The following is a 10,604-nucleotide window of genomic DNA, read 5'->3' on the forward strand; positions in this document are numbered from 1 at the left end:
TCCCTCTTGTCTGTGTGTGTGTCTGTACTGGTCTGTCAGTGCATTCTGGAAAACAATAAACATACCTGGAGGAGCACATGAAGAGCGGTGATGCTTTCCTTGTAGATGTGGTGTCCTGTGTGTGTTTCCTCTGAGGCTACAGCCCCCCCTCACCCCCCATTCTGTTATCAGCCGGACTGATGATACTCCTAGAAAGCTGCTGTCACTCCTGCTGAGTGTCACCGTGACCATAATACAAGCCCACACACACACACACACACACACACACAGCATGGCTCTATACTCAGCACTCATTGATACAGAACTCTTTGGCCATGTTTTGGGTTAGGGTTAGGGTTAGGGTTGCAGTTCTGGTTTTTCTGCCCTGCTTATGCTTATTCAGTAGTAATATATTAGCTTAGCATAAAGACTGGAAACAGATATATATATATATATATATATATATATTCTTTTTTGTGTCATATAATTAAGTGAACATGTTCATTAGTTGGTCCAGTGGAAGTAAGCGCCACAACTAATCAGGCCTGAACACGTTACTCTATTCATCACACAAGGTGGGCAAAGACCTGCTCCTCCCCTTCCACTGATTAAATAACCATAAATAGCTTTTTACCCTAACTCTACCCAACTATCATCACTAACCAAACCAATCCAACCAGCGAGTGCAACGACTAAACTAATCAGAGGTAGGGTTAAAAAAGAAAAAAAACTGTTTACTTTACATTGTTTCTTCCTTATAATCTCTTTACGAATCTAATCCAATAATAATTCTTTCCCATTTTGAAGAGGATCTACATTGTAGATTGTGTGAACTGAATGTGAACTCAGTCCCGCTCCATCTCTATCACCTGAGATGACACACGCTCATCCAGACACACACATACACGCACAGGTCACTGCAGTTGTTAGCGTTCTTCTCTAGCGTCGGCCTCGCCGCCCCAGGGTCAAGAGTCTGGGCTGATTAGTGCTCGTTGCAAGACCCGTCTCTCATTACACACACACGCAGGGCGACAGGTTCAGAGAAGAAGCCTGTCAATCTTACTCGGCGCAGATGTGAGCTGTGCCTTCACTGGGTTCACAATGACCGAATCCCTCGAGCAAGTATTATTAAGCTACATGAAGGATTTCTTAAAATATTGTTTTGAAATTCGCTCATGTGGAATAATACAGCCTGCAATACACACCTATATTATAGTTCTTGTAAATGATGATTTGAAACAACACGATGTCCTCTCCTTGAAATATCTTGAGCTCTTAAAGCTGTCAGAATGTTTAATCAAGTACTAGACGCAAGTGCAGTTTTGAAATATTAATACTCAACTCAGGTTTTTCCATTTTGTACTGCTTTGTATTTTACTCTGCTACATTTTGCCATGTTTGATTTGAGGCAACAGTACACTGTTGGAAAAATGTACTACCCCGAGTGAGTATACTTTGTGCACAGTGTACTACATGTGAGTGTACTGCCTTAAGTATTCATAGTATTAACTTTCCATCAGCTACATGAGTTAAAATCTAAAAATGTTCTTCCGTTTTAATAATATAACAACATCTCACAGACTAGTTTTACCGTTGATATGTGGTGGATAGTACTTTTTTACTTCTAGGATTTTGAATTAAAATAGTTGTACTCTTATTTTTACTTTATAATTTTTTGGAATCTCTAATCCACCAGTGTCTGCTGCGCTCTTCACACACAAAGAACCAAGGTGCATGTGTTTTGCATGTGTGTGTGTGTACAAAGCCACAGGGAAGGATCCGTCTGGTCAGAGGCAAGATTAAGAGGACATGCCAAGGACTCCCATGATGCAACACAGGCCTCCTGTAAAGAGCCCTGAAAGCGTCACCCAGGCCTCGAGGCCGAATTGACCCCTGAACCCTTTCTGCAACTTCCTGGACCTCCCTCTCTTTCTCTCTCTCTCTCTGTAGCATTTTCCCACCTCTCCCTCTCTCTGTCTCTCTCCCTCTCCTCAAACGTGCCTCCCCTCAGCCCTCGCACCCATCGCTTTCACACTGAGGCTCCAGCGAGCGGGCAGCAGCCAAATGGCCTGCCCTCTGCCTAATATTGCTGGTGGTCAGGTTTTGTTTTTGTCTTTGACGGTTTGACTTTCGCTCACAAAGCCCAGGAGAACTCCTGTAGCCCAGGGACGGACACACACACACACACAAACGCACACTTGCGCCAAGCTGAAGAGTTTCTGCTCGGAGACCTCGGGCGTCTTCTGCAGCTTCTGTCAGAGCCATGATGTCATTATGAGGAGACACAATGCCTCTTCATTACCCTCACCCCACGCACACAAACACACACACACACATCTTAACTACTGCCCAACAAGCCTTAAAGCAGCACGTGTACAGGTGTGGTGCACTGAAAAATGGGTCAAGGTGTAAAACAAATACATTTATGATTTATTTCTGTTCTCATCACAATTTCTTTATATTTAGAATTTCTGTCATTTGAGTGTCTTCTATTTTAGATTAGGATTAAAAGGAAATCGGTAATTAATCAATTTGTTTTCACTGATAGACATACTGTATGTAGACATCCTTTAAGCTGTTTTTCAGACAGGAATGCGAGAAAATATCTGGAAAATGGGGTCCGGACTGTGACATTTTACTTGGAGGCCAGTGGGAGAAGTTCTGGGACATGTCCACAGCAACTGACTATGTTTTTCTGGCCCTTTCTGGCTTCACTGCAATTTTATACTGTAACAAGCAGCAGCAGCTGGTGTCCAGTGTTGTCCTCAAGAGATCGTGACCAAACAACATCAATAAACAGAGCACAAACCATTCCCACTCGTGTTTGTTTGTACATAATCAGGATTCAGTTTCCAACAGCACATGAGGATCTACTGATATGTGCGGCAGAGAACGGCTCAAAATGTTCAGTAAAGATTAAAGTGTTCTTATCCTTCCTGTTTCTACACTTAAAGTAACTCTACAGTAAAAAAAAAAAAAATGAAAATGCAGCATATGACAGTAATCGTGAAAATGTACTAATTAAATCTATTGATCTAACTTTAATTAACGGATGTAGTACGACTTGTTAACGCAGGGTCACTGCACTGACGCCTTGGGCTGAACAGATACTTCAGCTGATCCACTGGACTGAGAGAAATGAAACAGATGATTTAACGATAAGAGACATAGTTCATGTAGAGGCAGAGTCACTTTGTCACTGTAAACACAACAACAACATGATCCACGAGTGGGTGAAAGATGATGCTTAATCCGACTTGTGTGACCTTTGACCCTTAAATAAATGGAATGTCTCCTACATTCCTTCAATGAAAGTGAATTTTTCAAATTAATATCAATATCAAGCTTCTGCAAGTATATTTATGAAGCAGAAGGTTTCTATGAGCAGGACGATAAAGGTCTTGTTTATCCAGAACACTGCTCTGTATAGGACAGAAGTTTGGGATCCCTCCAGTATTCATTAATAATATCATTAATAATACAAACTGCTCAAAGGACCATGGTGAGCTTCCATACACAGTGGTCTGGTGTTTTTATTTTCAGAGATAGTAACTTCAGTTTAAAAAGGAGAATACATCTTCGAGCAAGTGTGTTTTTTGTTATCAGGGTGTAGACCAACATGCTCCCTCGGATTTGTGCGCCTGTCAGTGGAATTCAATCCAGATGGAGAAACGCCTAAATGCCTGTAAACCCTGAGAGGTGCCTCATCTCCCTTCCAGTCCCATTATCCAAGGTGTCTTGCTGCATAAAGCTTCCTCCCGGTACCTCCACTTTAAGTGGAGGTTATTGTCCGCGCTCTGAGCGTTGTTCTACCTCACCTTCCACGCCACATTGGATTTGGGGAGGGGGGGGGCTCTTTAAATAACCCGCACGGCTGCGTGTGAGTCACGATACGAGAGGCTCAGATGGTAAAGGGGTCCCAACCGGTGCCCAAAAGATGTGTCACTAGTAATACCTCCCCCCCAGACCTGAGGTGTCTCTTCTCGTTGCGCTGTGGGCCCCTGTGATCCGTGTGGAAGGGCGGCGAGCCAGGGCCCAGGCATGCCGTTAGCAGCTCACTAACATAGCATTAGCTCCGCGGTCATCTCAGTGGGCCTGTGCTGTCTGATCTGCTTCCTCACGCTCGGCTACACACACCTTCTGTGGCTCGGCGCCGCTTGTTAGCCACAGACCCCCTCTGTCATAAGACCAGCCCCCCCCCCCCTCCCTCTGACCGGGGCCCTTATTCTCCCTCCCTCTCTTTCTCTCTTTCTCCCTCTTTAACTTCATCCTCTCTTTCTCAGCAAGTGCTCCTGTTATGTGTTAACGCATGAATGTAAAAGCATCTTGTGGCTGCAGCTCAGGGTCAAAGCCATCGCACAGAGAAAAGAGAGATAAGGAAATATAACAGAAAGATGGAGAGAGAGAGAGAGAGAGAGAGAGAGAGAGAGAGCTCCATCAGATCACTTTCTCTCCTCCTTGTGTTCGGGGATGTGGGGTTGCCGCAGGCGACCTGGGGGGGGAATGTGATGCCTGTTGAGGAGGGGACATTCCTGGGAATACTGCTCGAACGCTGCTGGGAGCGAGAATCCACCCACTAATCTGTCTGTTCCTCCGAGGCGCAAGTCTTCCTGGCGACGAGACATTTTCTGTTACCACACACACACACACACACACACACACACACACACACACACACAGCCTGAGTTAAAGTCCCAGCCATACGACATCTCTCTCACCCTTGGGGGGAAAGGCAAAGGAGGAGGTTCAGAGGGAAGCAGGGGTGGGGCGGGGGAAATAACGGGTAGATTAGGGAGGTAGATGACATGTCACACATCTTGACAGAGGGGGCGAGGGGGGAGGGCGAAGGAAATGAGATAAGGATGGAGGACTGTCAGGGAGGTGGAGAGGAGAACAGTGGGGGCAGCAGATGAGATCAGGAACGAAGGGAAGGAAGGAAGGGAGGGTAGAAGGTTAAGTGCGATGTGACGGGTGAAGGGAAGGAGCTGTGAGACTCAAATGTGAGGTGGTGGGTGAGGAGAGGAGAGAAGAAGAGGAGAGAAGAGAAAAGGTGGACAGGAGGAGGGAAGAGAAGAGGAGAGGAAGAAGATGAGGAGGGAAGAGAAGAGGAGAGGAAGAAGATGAGGAGGGAAGAGAAGAGGAGAGGAAGAAGATGAGGAGGGAAGAGAAGAGGAGAGGAAGAAGATGAGGAGGGAAGAGGAGGAGAGCCAGTTTGAGGCACTGATGAGCGGAGGTGATGGAGTTCACTGGACGTCATGATATCACAAAGTCTACGGTAACAGGCGGCAGGAGTGCACCATCTGAGGGTGAGGAGAGGGGGGGGGCTGAAAGGGGGTAAGGGGTGGGGTGAGGGGGGCGTGGAGCAGTGTTCTTGAGGGAGTGCGTAGGATCCTTGGAGTCCTGGCACCTTATGGCATGGCCTGCAGTCAAACAGATGCTGCAGGCCTTGCCAGTCTTGAGCAGGGCACAGATGAGACCATTTAGAAGCAAAGGAGGGACGTGCCTTGTCTTACCGAGCAATGTGTGTGTGTGTGTGTGTGTGTGTGTGTGTGTGTGTGTGTGTGGACCTGTCCCTCAAAGAAAAGAGAACGTGAGTCGGTTGTTGAACTTATGCTAATGAACAGGATTTGATTGTTTATTCACTGTGTTTAGACCATGATGCCCGACAGCCAGCTGCTAACAGGAAGCAGTGGTCATATATAGAAGGAACTGGTTTGAGGAGGTGCACATGCATTAAGGTGTGTGTTTATTGTACCGGACGATGATGATGATAAATTGACACACAATCGTCTTTTTGAGGCAACAAAAAGGAAACAAAACTGCTCAATCATGTGAAAGTCAAACTCTGAAAAATTTCAATTTCAATTTTTAATTTCAGAAAACGGCTTCTAGATGCTCTTTATTTTAAAGGTTGATAATTAGAGTGTCCTGAGAGATGGTAAATCTCTAACTACCCTTTTTACTACACAAAACCATTTTCCTACATGTGTCACAAAATAAGGTGAAATTGAACATGTGTTGACAGATTGATTGAGAATCGTTGCAGATGCATCGAGTAGGCTTCGACTCTACATGGAAATTTCCTCTCGTTTCATGTTTTCTCTCTCCACAAATCATTCCTGCATGTTTAAGGAAAGCAGACTGGCCAGAAAAAATAAACCATCATATATCTTAACTTGAGAATCCGTGCCTCTGTTTTGGAAAAGTACCGACTCTAGTGGGTGGAAGTAAGTGGAAGAAGAGCAGCGCCAACTCTCTCCTCGCTGTCTATTCTCTCTCCTCCATCTCTATTTTTTTTTCAAGTGTAAGTGATAATATCCTCCCTTTTTTCTACCTCTCACCGGCTTGAGTGATTTGCTAAGGCGGTGTGTTGGTGTGTGCGTACGCGTTTGTGTGTGTGCGTCTCACATTAGCCTTTTTCCATTAAAGCAATTTCGCCGCCCATTGTATTCCTGAAGAGGACCTGGGAAGTCACTAATGGTGCCTTGCGTCCACACTTGCGCGCTCGCACACAAACCCGCGGCACACGCACACGGCCGAGCATCTCTCGGTGCGCGCTATCATCACCTGTCGCCTGATTGCTGTAAAACACACACATTAGCATAGAATGAGACACATTATCACTCCTGATTATGGTACGCTAAGAGGTTTCACAGAGAAAAAAAGACCTCGCACCTTTTCTCCACAATGCCTGCTGCTAGTGAGATAAATGCATGTTGTCCAACATCCCTGACGCTACTGAAACAGCCTGAAGACTCCGCTGATGGATTTAATGGCCTCTTGTTGTCCGTGCTCATAGCTACTCGGATTTATCACGTCAATAATGATCTTTTTTAATTCAGACGCCGCTGTGATCCAGCTGCCACCGTCAAAACATGTGCTTTGCTTGTTTCCAGCGTTTTTGTGAAGTGAAGCGAACAGTGGTGATTTCAATAGGTTATTACTTTTTTTTAAGTAGAAGCAGAAGCGCACACACACACACACACACACATACACACACACACACGTACACACACATACAGCGCATCCGCCATGACGGAGGTAACAATGCATGGTGAGCAGGTGGCCTCCTGTTCCCCCTGCGTTGATGAGCACAGGAAGTGTCGGCCGTGCACGGAGGAAGCAGCGGACACTTGTAGCAGTTAAAGGTCACCCCCCCGCCCGGCTTCTCGCGGTGTTTTCCTTGAGTCTGGGGTCGCTGATGAGGTCCTGCCATTTTCGAAAGCCCTCACTCATTTCAGGCATTTCAGGGCGGAGGGGGAACGGGAGGAAGGGGGGAAGATGCGGTCACTGATGAGTTTTGACTATTTTCTTTTGTCTGTCTGGCATTTTTTCAACATGGCTATATGTCTGGATCCCTATATAGCCTGGAAGGGTCAGAAGGTGTCGCGAGGAAGAGGCAACGATGGGAATTCCCTCGCATTTGAGTTGAGTTCATGGTGTTTTGTGAGAAACTGTAGACTTCCGGGGTCAAGGTGAGTTGAAAGAAGATTTTTCTCTTTTTTTAAACGATCCAGTTTCCTATTAGCAACAGAGAGACCAAAGAGTGATAAGAACTTTCTCATCTAACGCACAGCGCGACAGTGGAAAGTGTGTGAATGTTCCTTTAAGCTTTGCACAAGCATCAGAGACGCTGCAGGGATTCAGAGGTTTTTTAAGTTAAAACCATATCATTTAAAACACACAGAGCACACACACACACACACACACACACACACACACACACAGGCGTGGAACGGAGGTTGTGATAATGACATAATTGTCCCGGAGCACACAGCCATGCAAATAGGGAAGATGGCTTGTGTTGCCATCCGTAGGTCTCTGCCATCTATTTCCATTATTCTAATGCACTGCTACTGATGACCTGCTCTCACACAATTAACTGTGAGCGAGCGAGAGAGAGAGAGAGAGAGAGAGAGAGAGAGAGAGAGAGAGAGAGAGAGAATGAGAGAGAGAGAGTGAGAATGAGAGAGAGTGGTATTTGAGTGAAGCATCTTTCTGCCCTGGTCTCCTGGCTGCTTTTTTTTTGTTGTTGAAATGGTGGTAACTTTTCCACTTTCATCTTTGTTTGACTCTTGTCATCATCTCCTCATCCGTCCCAGGAGGCGAAGTTGGGCCGAGTCAAACTTACACACTTTCTCTTCTTCATACTCCTCTCTCCTTCTTCTCTTGTTCCCTTTATTTTCACCACCAGGGTCCAAGATCATCTTCCCCCCTTTGCTTGAATGTGAAAGTATTCTCACACTTCTGGACCCCCCTGTGTGCGTGTGTGTCTGTGTGTGTGAGAGAGAGAGAGAGATCTTGGGAGAATGGGCTGTTGATTCAGGTCTGTTCCTTGGCTCCCCGTCTCGTGGTCTTGGCCCAGATCGGATCCCTGTGATTGGATCGGGGGGCTTTTGTGGTGGCGGATGGGACAGAATTAAGCCAAGTGGCACGCAGCGAGCACACTCCATGGCGGGCAGATGGGCGGAAAGTGAAAGAGCTGTGATTTCTCATTGTGTCCAGCCGTCTTTTGGGGTGCGCGCGTGCGATACCCCCAGAGTGCATCCTCCATCCAAGAGCTCTATTCTCCAATCAGTGGCCGCCGCTTCCCGGGTCCAGAGACACGTCTCTCCAAGATTTCATCTCTGTATCAGAGCACAACTGGGATGTAAGCAGCTTAGAGGAGAATAATGCAGGGCAAGATATGGCTGCTCAGCCTTTGTTTAAGGCTCTCTCAAAACTGTGCGATACACAGACTTTTGTTCACTTCATTTCAGGAGAGAATTTTCATGGTGTTCCTCCTTCAAACGTTTTTTTTTCCATGCTTCTCACACAGATCATTTAAAAACATATGTTGCAGCTGGGTTTTCCTGCCGGATCCATAAAAAACTGTCCGAGTGAGCCCATGTGAGAAAACAGTAGGAGATCCCAGATTAACCGCAAGCGGGGGGGGCTTGCTGATGACGTTTCTAACATGTGACGGACGCAAAACTGAAAAAAAATAATAAAAGAACAAATATCCCAGGATGAAAAGGGGTCAAAGATGTCAAGAGAGTCCCGGCCTCTGCCTGCTCCATCATCCCTCACCTGAACGCTCTGGTTGCTCTGCTCTGATATCTGTGTCGTAGTTAAATAATCTCCTACTGCGTTCTCTCTATGTGAAAGGCAAAAACGCACATGCTACGGAATACACCTCTGAATTCAGCTACAGGGTTTTACTGGGCGCCTGCGGTCGCGTCCTTCTGCTGCTTGGAGCTCATGTGCTCAAGAGATTTGAGAAGCCAACAGATGCCGAAAATGTCTGTTTAAACATGTTCCAAAACCGATTAAATAGATATAAAGGGGTTAACGACCACAGCAATAAAACTTCCCACAGATCATATTTAACCTCTTACCTTTGGAGCGCCCCCCCCCCCCGCCCCCAACTCTGTGTCCAACCCCTGCAGCTTAGCCTCAATGGGATTTACACCACAAGTGTGTGTAATAGTAAGTGACCCACTGCTTTTTCTGTGCATACATATGCGAGTGTGTTTGGGTGAATGTGCCGATTACAGCAGATTACTTACACCCATGTTAAAACAGGAATTAGTTCCCAATAAGAACTGCTTAAAGGGCCTAAAAACGTCAAAGATAATCATTAGGGCCAAGGGGAACATTACTCGCTGCATCACGCAAACACCCGCTTGCACCCTTACACATTAAAAAGGGAGTAAATACCCACACCCCTCCTTTTCTCCATCCCATCCCGGAACTACACCAAACTGAGCTGGTGGCGGCGGCACTTAACCGCTCCTCTGATCTGGACATTAGCCAGCAGGCTTTTATTTTGAGGGAGGGGGTTAGAGTCATGTGAAAAGGCCAGAAAAAAAGGGGTGTACAAAACGCTCTCCGTCCAGCCCATCCTCGGCTCGAACCTTTTGTCTCCTGTTCTGAGAGCCGAGCGACAACAGGGAGAGAGAGAGGGAAGAAAGAGAGACTATGGGAGATAACAGCGGTAACATGGCGTCCCCCAGCATGGGTTGAGTGATCTACTTAGAAGGGCCACGGCAGGGCTGGCCAGCAGAAGCCAGATAGATGCCTGAGCAGCCTGGCCGAGGACCAGACGCCCCTTTAAATCTGCTACTATGGCTAATCTCTAATCTGGAGATTTACTCTATCTGTTCCCCTCTCCCTCTGTTTCTGTTCCCGCTCCTCTCGCCCTCCCTCTGCTTCTACTTCTACTCCACATCTATAAATGGAGCAATCTGTGAGTATTTCAAAAATGCATTTATCCCCGAAATGTGTTATTAAAGACTGTCTAATTCCCCTGCACATCCCTCGGCTACCTCCGCCCCACCCCCCTTGTATCAAGCCCCAACAACAACACACACATATGCACACGGTCCCAATTTTTTGCAGATGGTCACATAATGCACAATCAGCCAAACAAGACGGCTGATTTTAGGGTAGAGCGCTGGACTCCCTCTCCCTTGGAGGCCATCCTTGGTGGACATCGCTCGCTAGGAGCCATTAAATGTGAGCGACGTGAGGCGAGCCAGCGCCGGTCACAATCCATCCTCCATCTTTCTTTAGCTGGACCAAGTTCCAATCAAAGAACTGAGGGAGCGAGGGAGAGCCCCCCCCCCCCCCCCCGCTTATCAGAT

Source organism: Platichthys flesus, chromosome 18 (assembly GCF_949316205.1).
Source record: "Platichthys flesus chromosome 18, fPlaFle2.1, whole genome shotgun sequence".
Taxonomy (NCBI): Eukaryota; Metazoa; Chordata; class Actinopteri; order Pleuronectiformes; family Pleuronectidae; genus Platichthys; species Platichthys flesus.